Below are 15,672 nucleotides of genomic sequence, written 5' to 3' on the forward strand. Positions count from 1 at the left end.
ATTCATTTTTTTTTGGCCTGTACCTGTGTGCGCGTGAGTCTGTGCATGTGCGTCTGCGTGTGCGTGCATCCGTGATGATGTCCTTTTCATGGCCTTTACAAGGCGCAGAGTGAGAGAGAGGCTGCGTGGCGCGCCACTCCTCATACAGACATTTTCTCGCAGTCTGTCTAGGTACCATATCCGATGCAGACTTTGGTGACCATGGTTTTCCATATAGATCTATCCTTCGTTTTTTGGATGACTTCCATTTCCTCGACATGTAGCCACCTGGCTATGCTTTTGATGTACATAAGTCGAGGTCTTCCTCTAGGTTTGCTCCCCTCAATCTTTCCAGAGAGTATGAGTTTTTCTAGTTCATCTTTCCGCATGATGTGTCCTAGGAATCTGAGTTGTCTTTCTCTTATTGTTGGTATGGGTGATCGAACTGCTTGGACTCTTCTGACAACTTCTTCATTTGATGTGTGTGTGGTCCATGATATTTTTAACGTTCTCCTGTAGAACCACAATTCAGCTGCTTCTAGTCTCTTTTCCATTGTTGGAGAAATGGTCCACCATTCACTTCCATAAGTCAGGATAGAATAAATGTAGCACTACAGTATTCTGCTTTTAGTGTACGTGCTCATCTTTCTGTCTGTTAATATGGTCTTTATTTTTCGCAGTATTTTTCCCTTCTATTTTACGAGGTCGAGCTGCGATCTCGACACTCAACCCGGCACGGATGGAAAGCGTACTCGGGAGCAGACCCGACTGGTTTCGAACCCGGGAACCTCCGCTCCCGTGTCCAGTGCCGACGTCATTATGCCACCAGCCGGGGCATCTCACCATATTCTAATTGACATTAATATTAACGCTATCAATTATCTAAACCAACAAGAATTCTTGGTGCTGTATCTCCAAAATTCTCTAATTTCATCAAAACTCTCCAGTGACTGCACGTATCAATTTTCTGTTGGTTGCAGCCATGTATCTATTTTCTGTCTGTGTTGTAGTTTGTGGCACATTTATTTTGGTCATCTGTCTGGTGAGTTGGGGAGTGGTAGAAGCAAAATGAGTATAGTTAACTATCCTCATTTGTTAGTTAGAGGCAGTCAGGAATGAAATATTTGTTTACCGTTAATTGGAACGTTATTGGACCACTTAAATATGTTAACTTTGCAAATTTAGTTTGACTGCCAATTACACTTAGTATCCTTTAGGTATATTGCTAATTAGAAAGCTTAGTTATGCGGATATGAACGCTAAGATCGTTATATCGCTAATTTAGTTTTGTTAGTTTTTTATCGATACAGATCATCCATCTTTGTTGGTTTCATAATAAAGGATTGAATGTAATTTTTCGATTTGGAAATTTGTTATTTGGAAGCGCCTTACACAATGTCAAGTACCATGGGTTATTCTCTCAGTGATTGTTGGCTTGTTTTCAAGTAACCGCTGTAAGAGGTTTACAGGGATGCTGCCAGGTCTGGAAAGGTTATGAGGGCAATTTAGTTGAATTAGAATTGTTCTCTTTGGATTAAAGTGGGCTGAAGGGAGACTTAAATAAAGGATCAATTAAAAGATAAAGCAACAGAGAGCACCTATTTCCTACAGAAAGAAAGTCAAAAACCAAACGGTAAAGATTTAAAGTGACCATTAGGATGAGAGGAGAGAGAAAGAAAACTTATTTCCACCCAAAGAGTGGTAGGAGTCAACAAAACACTACCAGAAAGAGACTCAGAGGCAGAGACTTCATCATTAGACTGGTAGCTTTTTCAATTGATAGGAACATAATGGGGCCATTCCCTCCATAGCTTACGTTTCCTACGATTACATCTTAGGTAACACAATACAACTGTTATTAAGAGGTTATTAAGACTGTTCTCTGACTCTCCATAGCATGAACACATGATCTTCCATACATTTTGCCTATCACAGTTGCTGGTAGTCCAAGTGACTCAAACATCTGATTAATATATGCTTGAAATTCTACATTTGTGATACAGCGAATAATCACCACGACTATTGAATGTAAGAATCAGCACTGGATGCAGCTAAAACTGGATTCACAACCAAGGAAGCTATTTCTGTCCACTCTATCTATGCCTCTCATCATCTTATATGCCACTATGAAGTGGAGAAGAACAAGATTTTGCTTTGAAATCTTTCATCAGAACCGCACATAAATTTTAAGTTGCAAAGGTGGAGAAGTAGAACAATAGGAATACAGACCAAAGTTGGCACAGCAGCAATTAATATAAAAATTACCAATTGTGAAAAAGTTATACAGTGAAAAAGTGAAACTAAGGTTCATCCACATCTATAGAAGGAAAAAAGTGCTGTTCCTCGAGCTCATACCAGGGCACTCTTTCCAGGCAAATGGAATCAGTCTGCAAATCTGCATTCAGCAGCCTCATGGCATGTTATGAATGTCACAGTTAGCACCTTCATCAATATGCATAATTGGATCAAAGGAACAATTCTCATGTTGTGTAATTATAATGTTACAACATTTGAGTCTTAATTTCTAGTTTTATACTTTCAGATAAACCCTCGTGGCTAAATCTTCATTTCAATTTTTTCTATCATTTTGTTCCTTCTATTGGTTTTAAAGAATTTGTCATGACAACTGTAGTCTTCCCTCTATCAAACATTCCCCATTTCTCCCTCTACCCTTCTGTATAACATAAAACACATGCACCGATCTGCTTTTCCATTTCTGAAGGTTCAGCAAGAATGGCAACTGTTTCTCATTTGCTAGTGTTGCCTGGCCAGCTGAAGACTTCCAACATATTGTTTGTTTTGGATTTCCAGCATCTGCAGTTTAATACTCCAAGGTTTTACTAACTTTAAGCAGAAGCCAAGAATTTCTAAGTATTGAGCTCATATGTGACTATGGGCATCACCGGCAATGTTCCTTCCACAGATTCACTCTGGTTGCTAGGTTACTTTAGAGACAGCTGTTCCAAACTTTGTGTGTGATATGTTGAAAGCTCCAGTAAAGTTGTATGTTTCCTTCTCTTAAGTCTCAAACAGTTGGAGACAAAACGACAGCAATAATTTTTTACTAGTTACAGACTCTTTTTAAAAATATTCATGGCAGACTTTAAACTCACATTTCTCATCACAGGTTTTTTTAAAACAAACAACAACTATTGGCTCCCTTTAATCACTAAATTATTTTTCTTCTAAAGTGCATTTTATGACAGTTGACACCATTATGTTTCCTGTTAATTATGACTAAGTCACCTTTAATTAGATCAGTGAAGTCAGTTTGGGACATGGAGATGAAAATATTCCGGTTCCATGAAACGCCTTACAATCAGATCCTGTATGTCAAGAGAGGGTGATGCTTTCCTGAATTTACGTGTGTAGTCTAACACAGATAAACTTAACAGCTGGTACAGTAGCTTACATTTGTCCCAAGAAAAAGAAAAGTATTGATGTGTCACTGACGCAGTCACTTTGTCACTAAGTAAATCAATTCTCTTGCACTGACACTAGCATTTTTGGTAAACTGACGTAGGATATGTTATCCCTCCTGATGTATCTAAAGGTCCTTTATAAAATTATGCAAGACAATTTCTTTTCATTAGTGATGAATGTTATGATTGGAGATCTGTAAAAACAAGATAAATAGGAACAAAACCAAACCTTTCAGAAGCTAAAAATAATATGTCTTGCACTCTGAAAAGATGTATCATAGGGTATATTAAAGAAACATATGAAATGTATCCTATAATGTTCTTCACTGGAGAGATTTCGATTACAAGGAGAGCTTTCAGCAATAGAAATTACATGACACCAGCTGCTAAATCCAAACAGTGCCAAAAAAGCAATTTACGTCAGAACCAAAAGAAACCCCGGGGGTTTTAGACTAGCTGTTGATGTAATCAAATATCACTCGCCATGATTTAGCTAGATTTTGACAAAAATATTTGATCTGATAAAAATATTTTTTACAAAATCTGATCATTTTAGTTATTCTATCTGTTCAATGATCTGAATATTGTGCTCTTATAACTTCATAAGTATTAAATATTGACCAGAGAAGGCATTACATAGAGGCAAATGTGAAGTCATGACATTTTTATTCAATGTCAAACTGTTATAAAGGGAACACTTGTCTTTTCAAATTAAATGCAAAAGAGCTTGTAATTTGAAATGACAAGTGTTAACATTATGGAAGGATAAATACTATGAGATATTTTCCAAATGTCTCTTGAATGTAGCAGAAAAAAAACACCAAATTAAACCAAATTGAAAATAATTTTCATTTGAAATCCTTGAATACTTCACCTGATGATGAAATGACATCTTTATGTGAGGCAGCTTGTCAATGGCCTTCTGAAAATCTAAGTAAACAACATCCAGCCAATAATATAAAAGAAGATACCAATTAGCTTGACTTCAGTGGTGGCAAGATGTTAGAGTCCATTATTAAGGATGAGATTTTGGGATACGTGGAGGCACACAATAAAATAGGCCAAAGTAACCATGGTTTCTTCAATGGGAATTTGTGTATGTGTATCCTACTTGATATTTCCTCAAAGAATTCCAACAGATTTGTCAGGCAACATTTTCCATTGAAGAAACCATGGTTACTTTGGCCTATTTTATTGTGTGCCTCCACATACCCCAAAACCTCATCCTTAATAGTGGACTCTAACATCTTGCCACCACTGAAGTCAGGTTAACTGGTATCTTTTATATTATTGGTTAGCTTACCTTCCCAGTCCTCTAACTTCCCACTATATTATGTGCCCTCTCTAGCTTTTATGCTGTCTTGGACTTAGCTTGTCACCACGTTGGCCTCATTTTCCCGTTAGAATGCTTCTTCATCTTTGGGATGTAACTATCCTGCGCCTTCCAAATTGCTCCTAGAAATCCCATCATCCCTGTTAGTGTCCTCTTCCAATCAACTTTGGCCAATTCCTCTCTCATGCCTCTATAATTCTATTTACTCCACTATAAAAATGATACTCCTGACTTTAGCTTCTCCTTCTCAAACTGCAGGGTGAATTCTGTCATACTATGATCAAGTCAAGTAAGGTTTATTTCATTTAACTACATACATGTACGTTTGTATATAATGTATATTATGTATACAGAAATGAGACAACATTTCTTCAAACCAAGCTGTAAAGCACATAACACACCTAACTTATGAAGGTAAGGATAAAGTCTACAGATGAATCACACTTAAATAACAAACTAAAGTGTATCAATATTAAATATTGTAAGGCACAGGACACTTCGAATATGATGTGGTAGGGAGTTCAGAAACCTAATGGCCTATGGGAAGAAATTGTTTCTCATCCTGACAGTTCTTGTTTTTATGCATCGTAGTCTCCTGTCTGATGGTAGAAAATCAAAGAGGATGCTGGATGGATGGGTGGGATCCTTAATAATACTAAGGGCCCTGCATGTGGAGAGCTCTTGATAAATCTCCCTGATGGATGGTAGGGAGACCCCTGAGATCCTCTCAACTGTTCTCACAGACCTTTGTAGGGACTTCTGGTCAGATGCTCAACTGCTCCCATACCAGATTTGTCAGGATGCTCTCAATGGTGCTCCTGGAAAACCCAGTTAAGATGTTGGGGGGGGGGGGAGCCTTGCTTGCCTCAATATTCTTAGGAAGTGGAGGTGTTGCTGTGCTTTCTTGTTCAGAGAGGTGATATTAAGGGACCAGGTGAGGTCATTGGTGATGTGAACTCCCAAGACCTTGGTGCACTTAACTCTCTCTATAGAGGAGCCATGTATTCACAGAGGGGGATGGCTTGTCTGCACCTTCCTGAAGTCCAGAATGATTTCCTTTGTCTTCTCCACGTTCAGGCTTAGGTTGGTCTTCTGACACCGATCCACCAGCCACTCCACTTCCTCTCTATACTCCGTCTCGTCATCATTCTCGATAAGGACAACCACTGTTGTGTCATCCGCAAACTTGCTGACATGGTTTGAGTTGGATCCTTCAACACAGTCATGAGTCAACAGTGCGAAGAGCAGCAGGCTGAACTCACAGCCTTGGGGAGCGCCAGTGCTCAGTGTAATTGGACTAGAGACGTTGCTGCCCACACAGACTGACTGTGGCCTTACTGTTAAGAAGTCTAGTGCCCAGTTGCAGAGGAAGATGTTGAGACCCAGTGAGGACAGTTTCCCCACTAGTTTCTGGGGTATGACGGTGTTGAATGCTGAACTGAAGTCTATAAACAGCAGTCTGGCATATGAGACCCCACTTTCTAGGTGGGGCAGGACAGTGCAGAAGGCAGAGGCTATTGCATCACCAGTGGATCGATTTGCCTGATAAGTGAACTGGAAATGGTCCAATGTAGCCTGGAGAAAGCCTCTAATGTGCTCCATGACCAGCTGATCAAAGCATTAAAATGGTTGATGGTAATGTCACTAGACGATAGTCATTTAGGCAAGTTACTATCACCTTCTTTGGCACTGGAATGATGGCTGCCGCCTTGAAAACTGAGGGACAATGCATTGTTCCAGAGAGATGTTGACTGTATCTGTCAGCACCTCCGTCAGCTGGTCTGCACAGTATTTCAGAACCCACCCTGGCATATTATTGGGCCCTGCAGCTTGCATGGGTTGACTCTAGCCAGAGTTTTCCTCACATCAGCTTCAACCAGACAGTCTGCTCCCCTGGGAGGAGGGATGCCTTCCTTGCCAGCACTTTGCTCTGCACATCAAACCGGGCGTAGAAGACATTCGGCCTCTCAGGGAGTGAAACATCCTGGTCACACATGCAGGGTAGACTTGTAGTTTGTAATCCTCTGAATTCCCTGCACATGCACCTCTCGTATCATAGAAGTGACTGTAAATTCTCTGAGAATGCTTCTATTTTACCTTCCTGATGGAATGGGAAAGCACAGTTCTCTCTAAGGGTTCCTTTACTGAATCAAATCTGGTTCATTACACAACACCCAATCCAGAATTGCCTTTCCCCTAGTGGCTCAACCACAAGCTACTCTAAAAAACCATTTTGTAGACATTCTGCGAATTCCCTCTCTTGGGATCAATCACCAACCTGATTTTTCCAACCTACCGCAGTATTGAAAACATCCACGACAATTATAACATTGACCTTTTTACAGGCATTTTCTATTTCTTATTGTAATTTGTATCCCACATCCTGGCTACTGTTTAGAGGCCTGCGTATACCTCCCATCCTTTTACCCTTGTAGCTTCTTAACTCTACCCACAAGGATTCTACATTTTCTGATCCTATGTCACCTCTTTCTGAGGACTTGATTTCATTTTTTATCAACAGACCTACCCCACCCCTTTGAAAACCTGCCTGTCCTTTCAATACAATCTGTATCCTTGGATGTTAAGCTCCTAACTCTGATCTTCTTTCAGCCATGACTCAGAGATCTCCACGTCATACCGACTAATTTCTAACTGTGCTACAAGATCATCTGCTTTATTCCATTTACTGCGTGCCTTCAATTATAGCACCTTCTGTCCTGTAGTCATCACTCGTTTTGATTTTGCCTTCATTTTACATTTCGACTCATCCCAGAGACAACAATTTTGCCCTATCATCTGCCTGTCCTTCCTCACAGTCTCACTGCACACTGCACCTACTTGTAAACCAACTGCCGCATCATCAGCCCTATCACTTCTGTTCACATCCCCCTGACAAATTAGTCTGAACGCTCTCCAACAGCTCTAACAAGCCTGCCCACAAAGATATTGGCCCCCCTTGGGTTCAGGTGTAGCCCATCACTTGTGGGATACCATCCCAGAAGAGATCCCAATGATCCAGAAATCTGAAACCCTGTTCCCTGCACCAATTCCTCAGCCACACATTCATCTGCCAAATCATCATACTCTTAGCCTCACTGGCAGCAATCCAGAGATTACTACCTTGGAGGTCCTGTTCTTTCTAACTTCTTATACTCTCTCTTCAGTGCCTCCTCCCTTTTCCTACCTATGTTGTTGGTACCAATAAGTATGACAACTTCTGGCTGCTCATTCTCTGCCTTTTAGAATGTTGTGGACCCAAACTGAGACATACCCAACCCAGGCACTTGGGAGGCAGCATATCATCTGGGTGTCTCTTTCACATCCAGAGAATCTCCAGTTTGCTGCTCTATGGATTCCCCTATCATCTCTTCTCCCTCCTTCGCTTCTGAGCCACAGAGCCAGACTCAGTGCCAGAGACCTGGTCGCTGTGGATTCCCGGTGGTAGGTATTCAAACCAGCCACTGGGGTTCCCTGCACTGTCTGCCTGTTCCCTTTCCCTCTCCTGACAGCCACCCAGGTATCTGCTCCTGTACCTCCCTACAGCTCCTATCGATCACCTCCTCAACGGCACGAAGGCCATCGATCTGCAGCCCCAGTTCCTTAACACCATCTCTAAGGAGCTGCAGCTCAATGCACTTCATGCATATGTAGTTATCAGAGAGACTGGAGGTTTCCCTGTGTTCCCACGTCTTACAGAAAGAACATATTGCTAACCCTGAATTCATTCCCACTGCACCAGCTATGCACTGATAGACAAAGACAGAGAAAAGAATCTTATTAGAAACTTACTTAGAGCCTCCATCTGTTCTTGCCGAAGCCTGTTGAGCCAAAGCCTGACCACTCCACTGCTGTCCACTCCAACAATGGTCGCTTCTTTTTATTGGCTTCTTTACTGAGTGCCTAGGAGATGCTTATGACTGCAGCCCACCTAAAGCTCCCAAAAGTCTTCAAGCTCTTTTTAAATATCACTCCGTCTCAGCCAAACAAGCAACTGCTCATGTTGATTGCAACCTGCCATTAAGATGGCCTTAAATCGCCATTACTTTTCTATATAATATCAATACCTCATTAGCAGCAATTTATATAAGCCACAGACTTGAAACTAACTGCAGTAATGAAATCCTTTCCCAATATCACTGCAAATGAACCCATAACCTTTACAGTTTGTTACCTCATAGCCTCCAAGATCGACCTGCGTGCTTGCTCAGGTCTGTTTCATCTCCTCAGACATCCGTTCTCCATTAGTTCTAACTTGACCCCCATAATTAGGAAGACATGCACACTCTTTCCCTCTAAAAAGATGTCCTACGCTTTTACTTAATTTTCCTCTTACATACAATGCCAATAAGAAGTATTCACCCCCCCTCCAGAAGTTTTCTTGTTTTATTGTTTTACAACATTGAATCAATCGATTTAATTTGGCTTTCTTTTTGACACTGATCAACAGAAAAAGATTCTTTCGTGTCAAAGTGAAAATAGATATCTAGAAAGTAATCTAAATTAACTACAAATATAAAACACAAAACATAGCATTTAGATTGATGATCAAAAAGCTCAGTTTTGGTTTCAACAGACCATAGAACCTTCTTCCAGCTGACTTCAGAGCCTTCCACATGCCTTCTGGCAAACTCTAGCCAAGATTTCATGTGAGTTTTTTTTCAACAGTGCCCTTCTCTTTGCCACTCTCCCATAAAGCTGCGACTGGTGAAGCACCCAGGCAACAGATGTTGTACGTACGGCCTCTCCCATCTCAGCCACTGAAGCTTGTAACTCCTCCAGAGTTGTCATAGGTCTCTTGGTGGCCTCCCTCACTTGTCCCTTTCTTGCACGGTCACTCAGTTTTTGAGGATGGCCTGCTCTAGGTAGATTTACAGCTGTGCCATATTCTTTCCATTTCTTGATTTAACTGTAATCCAAGGGATACTCAGTGACTTGGAAATTTTCTTGTATCTATCTCCTTTCAATACTTTTTGCGGAGTTGCTTGAAGTGTTCTTTTGTCTTCATGGTGTAGTTTTTGCCAGTATACTGACTCACCAGTAGTTGAATCTTCCAGATACGGGTGTATTTTTACTACAGTCAACTGAAACACCTTGACTGCACACGGTGATCTCCATTTAACCATATGACTTCTAAGACCACTTGGTTGCACCAGTGATGATTTGGTGTGTCATATTAAAGGTGGTGAATACTTATACAATCAATTATTTTGTGTTTTATAGTTGTAATTAATTTAGATCACTTTGTAGAGATCTGTTTTCACTTTGACATGAGAGTCTTTTTCCATTGTTCAGTGTCAAAAAAGCCAAATTAAATCCACTGTGATTCAATGCTGTAAAACAATAAAACATGAAAACTTCCGGGGGGGGGGGTGAATATTTTTTATAGGCACAGTATGTGACCTAATCAACAGTCCTAGAACCAAGCCGCTCATCAAATGCTTTGTTAGAAATCAGATGCAACAGGCAAATTTGGGGACATTAGTAAAAATAATAACTCCAGAAACACTCAGTATCAACATCAAACCATCTCAAAGGGCAGCACAGTCATGTGGCAAATAGAGCCACTGCCTCACAGCGTTAGAGACCTGCATCAATCCTGACCTTGGATGCTATCTCTGTCATCGTTGCACATTCTCCATGTAACCAAGTGGGCTTCCTCCAGTTGCTCTGGTTTTCTCCCGTATTCCAAAGCTGTATCAGTTAGTGAATTAAATTGCCCCTACTGTTCGCATGAGTGGTAGTGATAGATGAAAATGTGGAGAGGATATAATATGAGATTAATGTAGCAGTAGTATAAATGGATGGTTAATGTCTGCATAGGCTCAGTGGGTTGAAGGGACTTCTGACTGTGCTGTATCTCTTTACAATTCTATAACTTCAATTCAAACGTAATAGACTCACTTAAGATCGTTCATTCCCATAATCTATTTGAATAATACCTCCTTGTATTCCTTCTCATATCCTCCATTTACAAATTTAAGCTTGTACTTTTCAATGGATTTACTCACACATGATACAGTACCTATAAAAAGTATTCACCCCCACCCCCCGCCCCCGGGAAGTTTTCACATTTTATTGTTTTAAGACATTACAGTGGATTTAATTTGGCTTTTTTACACTGATCACACAAAAAGATTTTCGTGTCAAAGTGAAAACAGATCTCTACAAAGTGATTTAAATTAATTACAACTATAAAACACAAAATAATTGATTGCATAAGTATTCGCCACCTTTAATATAACACATCAAATCATCACTGGTGCAGCCAATTGGTTTTCGAAGTCACATAGTTAAATGGAGATTTGTTTTTGGATACCTGTATGCAATCAAGGCATTTTGATTGATTGTAGTAAAAAATACACCTGTATCCGGAAGGTCCATCTGCTGGTAAGTCAATATCATAGCAAAAAACTACACCACGAAGACAAACGAACACTCCAGCAGCTCTGCAAAAAGGTTATTAAAAAGCACAAATCAAGAGATGAATACAAGAAAATTTCCAAGTCACTGAATATCCCTTGGAGTACAGTTAAATCAATCATCAAGAAATGGAAAGAATATGACACAGCTGTAAATCTGCCTAGAGCTGGCTGTCCTCAAAAACTAAGTGACCGTGCAAGAAGGGGACTAATGAGGGAGGCCATCAAGAGACCGATGACAACTCTGAAGGAGTTACACGCTTCAATGGCTGAGAAGGGAGAGCCTACGCTTGCGACAACTGTTGCCTGGGTGCTTCACCAGTCGTAGTTTTATGGGAGAGTGGCAAAGAGAAAGCCATTGTTGAAAAAAACTCACAAGAAATCTCAGCTAGTGTTTGCCAGAAGGCATATGGGAGACTGAAATCATCTGGAGGAAGTTTCTATGGTTTGAGAAAAACAAATTTGAGCTTTTTGGCCATCAGGCTAAACACAATGTTTGACGTAAGCCAAACACCATACAACATCAAAAACGCACCATCCCTACTGTGAAGCGTGATGGCGACTGCATCATGCTGTGGGGATGCTTCACTGTAGCAGGTGCTAGAAGGGTTGTAAAGGTAGAAGGTTAAATTTATGCAGCAAAATACATGGAAATCCTGGAGGAAAACCTGATGCAGTCTGCAAGAGATCTGTGACTTGGGAGATTTGTTTTTCCGCAAGACAATGACCCCAAGCATAAAGCCAAAGCTACACTCGAATGGCTTAAAAACAACAAAGTTAATAACCTGGAGAGGCCAAGTCAGAGTCCAGACCTCAATCTAATTGAGAATTTGTGACTGGAAAAGGGCTTTTCACTCACGGTCCCCATGCAATTTGAAAGAGCCTGAGCAGTTTTGTAAAGAAGAATGGGGAAAAATTGTAGTGTCCAGATGTTCAAAGCTGATAGGGACCTATCCACATAGACTCTGGGATGTAATTGCTGCCAAACGTCTACTAAATGCATCTTCTAAATACTGACTTGAAGGGGCTGACACGAATAAATCTGCAGATGCTGGAATTTCAAGCAACACACATAAAAAATGTGTCCTTCGTCAGGTCTCTTCGTCGAGACTCTTCATCAGGACTCAGCCTGAAACGCTGACTGTACCTCTTCCTTTAGATGCTGTCTGGCCTGCTGCTTTCACCAGCATTTTTGAAGGGGCTGACTCGTTGAGCACGTGGCCAAGTAGTTAAGGCATTGTCTAGTGATCTCAAGGTCAATAGTTTGAGCCTCAGCTGTGGCAGTGTGTTTATGTCCTTGAGCAAGGCACTTAACCACACTTTGCTCTAGTATCTGTGCGAGGAGTGGCGCCCCACACAGACTTCCAATCGCACTTTGTAAGGCATGAAAATGCCCGACGCAGGCCTCTCATGGTCTGAGTTGATGGTCCCTCCCCTCCCCCTGAAGGGGCTGAATACTTATGCAATCAATTATTTTGTATTTTATATTTGTAATTTAGTAATTAATTTAAAATCCTGAACAGATTAGATATGGCAAAGTTATGGTAGGGGAGTCTAGGACAAGAGGGCACGAATTTAGGGTTGAAGGACATCTATTTAGAACAGAGATGCGGAGAAATTATTTTAGTCAGAGGGTGATAAATCTGTGGAATTTTTTGTCACGAGCGGCCGTGGAGGCCAAGTCATTGGGTGTAGTTGAAGCAGATATAAATATTTTCTTGATTAGACAGGACATCAGAGGGGAAGGCAGAGGAGTGGGGATGACTGGAAGAATTGGACCAGCCTATGATTAAATGGTGGAGCAGTCTCAATGGGCCGAATGGCCTACTTCTGCTCCTATATCTTATGATCTTGTAGATCATTTTGTAGAGGTCTTTTTCTGTTGAACAGTGTCAAAAAAAGACAAATTCTCTGATTCAATGTTGCAAAACAATAAAACATGAAAACATCCAACTTCCAAGGGGGGACGAATAGTTTTTATAGGCTCTGTACCTTGGTTAATGAACCTGATGGTTGAAGGGTAATAACTGTTCCTGAACCTGGTGGGGTGGGATCTGAGGCTCCTGTACCTGCTTCCCAGTGGCAGCAGGAAGAACACAGCATTGCCTAGATGGTGATGGGGTTGCTTTGATGATGGATGTTGCTTTCTTGTGGCAGCACTACTTGTGGATGTGCTCCATAGTGGGAGCATTTTGCCTGTGATGGACTGGGCTGCATCCATTAATTTTTTTTATGTTTTTCCATTCTCGGGCATTGGTGTTTCCAAACCAGGCCATGATGCTTTCCACTGTGGTTCTAGAAAAGTCTGTCAAAGTTTTAAATGATATGTCAAACCTGCACGGTCTACTAAGAAAGTAGAGGTGCTGTCTTTGGCACTTACATGCTGGTGCCAGGACAGACCTTCTGACATGATAGCACCAAGGAATTTAAAGTTACTGAAAACATTCAACATCTATGAAATGCAAAACTTTAAATTACTGGTATAGAAATATCTATCCCAGTCATATTTGCAATCAAAACCGCACAACTACAGGTGAAAATTGGAGTCACAGACACCAATGTCAATTAAAGTCATATTTATTAAAGGGCAATTTCGTAACTGAAGATACAATATTTAGAGTGTCAAATTCTTATCTTTGTAATGAGAAATTCTTACTGACTTTACATCAAGAACGTTTATCAATGCTACACTCCAGTGCCATCTAGAGAGAGATCTGCACGTTGCTCTCACATATTGTTTTTAAAAAAAATTAGTACAATGGAACAAGTGCAAACTTACTTTTTAGCAAAAAAAAATCAGTACTTAGTGAGACAATTTACTTGCCCTTCACATATAGAACATAGAAATCTACAGTACATTAAAGGCCCTTTGGCCCAGCGTTGTGTCAACCATGTAACCTACTCTAGAAACTGCCTAGAATTTCCTAGCACATAACCCTCTAGTTTTCTAAGCTCCGGGTACCTATTTAAGAGGCTCTTAAAAGACCTTATTGTTTCTGCTTCCACCACCACCGCCGGCAGTGCATTCCATGCACCCACTCCTCTGTGTGGGAAAAGAAAACTTACCCCTGACATCCCCTCGGTACCTATTTCCAAGCATCTTAAAACTATGCCCCTCGTGTTAGCTATTTCAGCCCTGTGAAAAAGCCTCTGGCTATCCACATGATCAATGCCCCTTATAATCTTATACACTTCTATCAGATTACCCTCTCATCCTCTGTCGCTCCAAGGAGAAAAGGCCAAGTTCACTCAACCTATTCTCATTAAGATACACCCTTCAATCCAGGCAACACCCTTGTAAATATCCTCTGCACTTTATACTTTATTGTCGCCAAACAATTGATACTAGAATGTATAATCATCACAGCAATATTTGATATATTAAATATACTGTCTATAGTATCCACATCCAGAACTGAACAGTACTCCAAGTGGGGTCTGACCAAGGTCTACCTGAGTTCTGGCCCTGTGTTCTGCAAGTTTGGGAAAGTAAACAACATAAATGGCTGCTTTTTCCAAGTACTTCGATTAAAGCATATAAAAAAAAGCTTATTCCAGTTTGAAGTGTCGTTTCGGTCTACGGCATGTTGAAATCAAGACTCACCAGAACTAGAAAAACAACATTCCATCTGACCACTTGGGATTTTGCAGACCTCCAGCTTTAATATTGAAGAGTCCTTAAATTCCAATTTGATATGCAGTTGGCATTATTATTTTTCAGTTTCCCAGAATAATGCATTGACAGTTTATTTCTGCATTATTCTTAACCAGTCCCCTCTAGGTTTTTCATGTACATGCAAAATATCTTTGTCTCACTCTGCTTCCAGTTGCCTCAGTTTAACAGCCCACAAGCAACTTAAAACTTGTTTTCCCACTTAGCACCTTGCAGGTCATTCTACTACTATTCTGAAATAACAAGGCCATAAGATATGGGAGAAGAATTAGGCCATTCCAGTCTGCTCCACCATCTCATCACGGCTGCTCCAATTTTCCTCTCAGCCACAATTTCCTGCTTTCTCACCAAATCCCTTCATGCCCCGACCAATGTAGACTTTGTTCATTTCTCTAATGTTCTGTCCTCCATTTCAAGTAACTGCCTAGCTGTACTGTCTTTCAATTCTGACTAAAGTTCTACACTGGATGCATTAGTCCCTCTCGATGAACACTCACTAGTTTGCAGTAAAAAAGCATTCACAGACACAACTCAGGAAGTGAAATACTGAGCAACACACAAGCCACTGGAAGAGCTCAGCAGGTCAAGCAGCATCTGTTGGAGCAAAGACCTGATGCAAGGTTGTGACCAGACATTAACAATTCCTTTACTCCCACAGGATAATGTGCGACCCACTGAGTTTGTTACTACAGATTCCAGCATCCCCAGTCCCGTCTCCAAATTAAATATTGAATCCATTCTAAAGGTAGAACTCATTTCCCATAGTAAAATTATGTAAATTGTTACTTTCATTAATTACATGTTATTGGAATAAAAAAAAGGCTGCAGAATTCAATATGGCAGCTA

The sequence above is a fragment of the Mobula birostris genome, chromosome 1 (assembly GCF_030028105.1).
Source record: "Mobula birostris isolate sMobBir1 chromosome 1, sMobBir1.hap1, whole genome shotgun sequence".
Lineage (NCBI taxonomy): Eukaryota > Metazoa > Chordata > Chondrichthyes > Myliobatiformes > Myliobatidae > Mobula > Mobula birostris.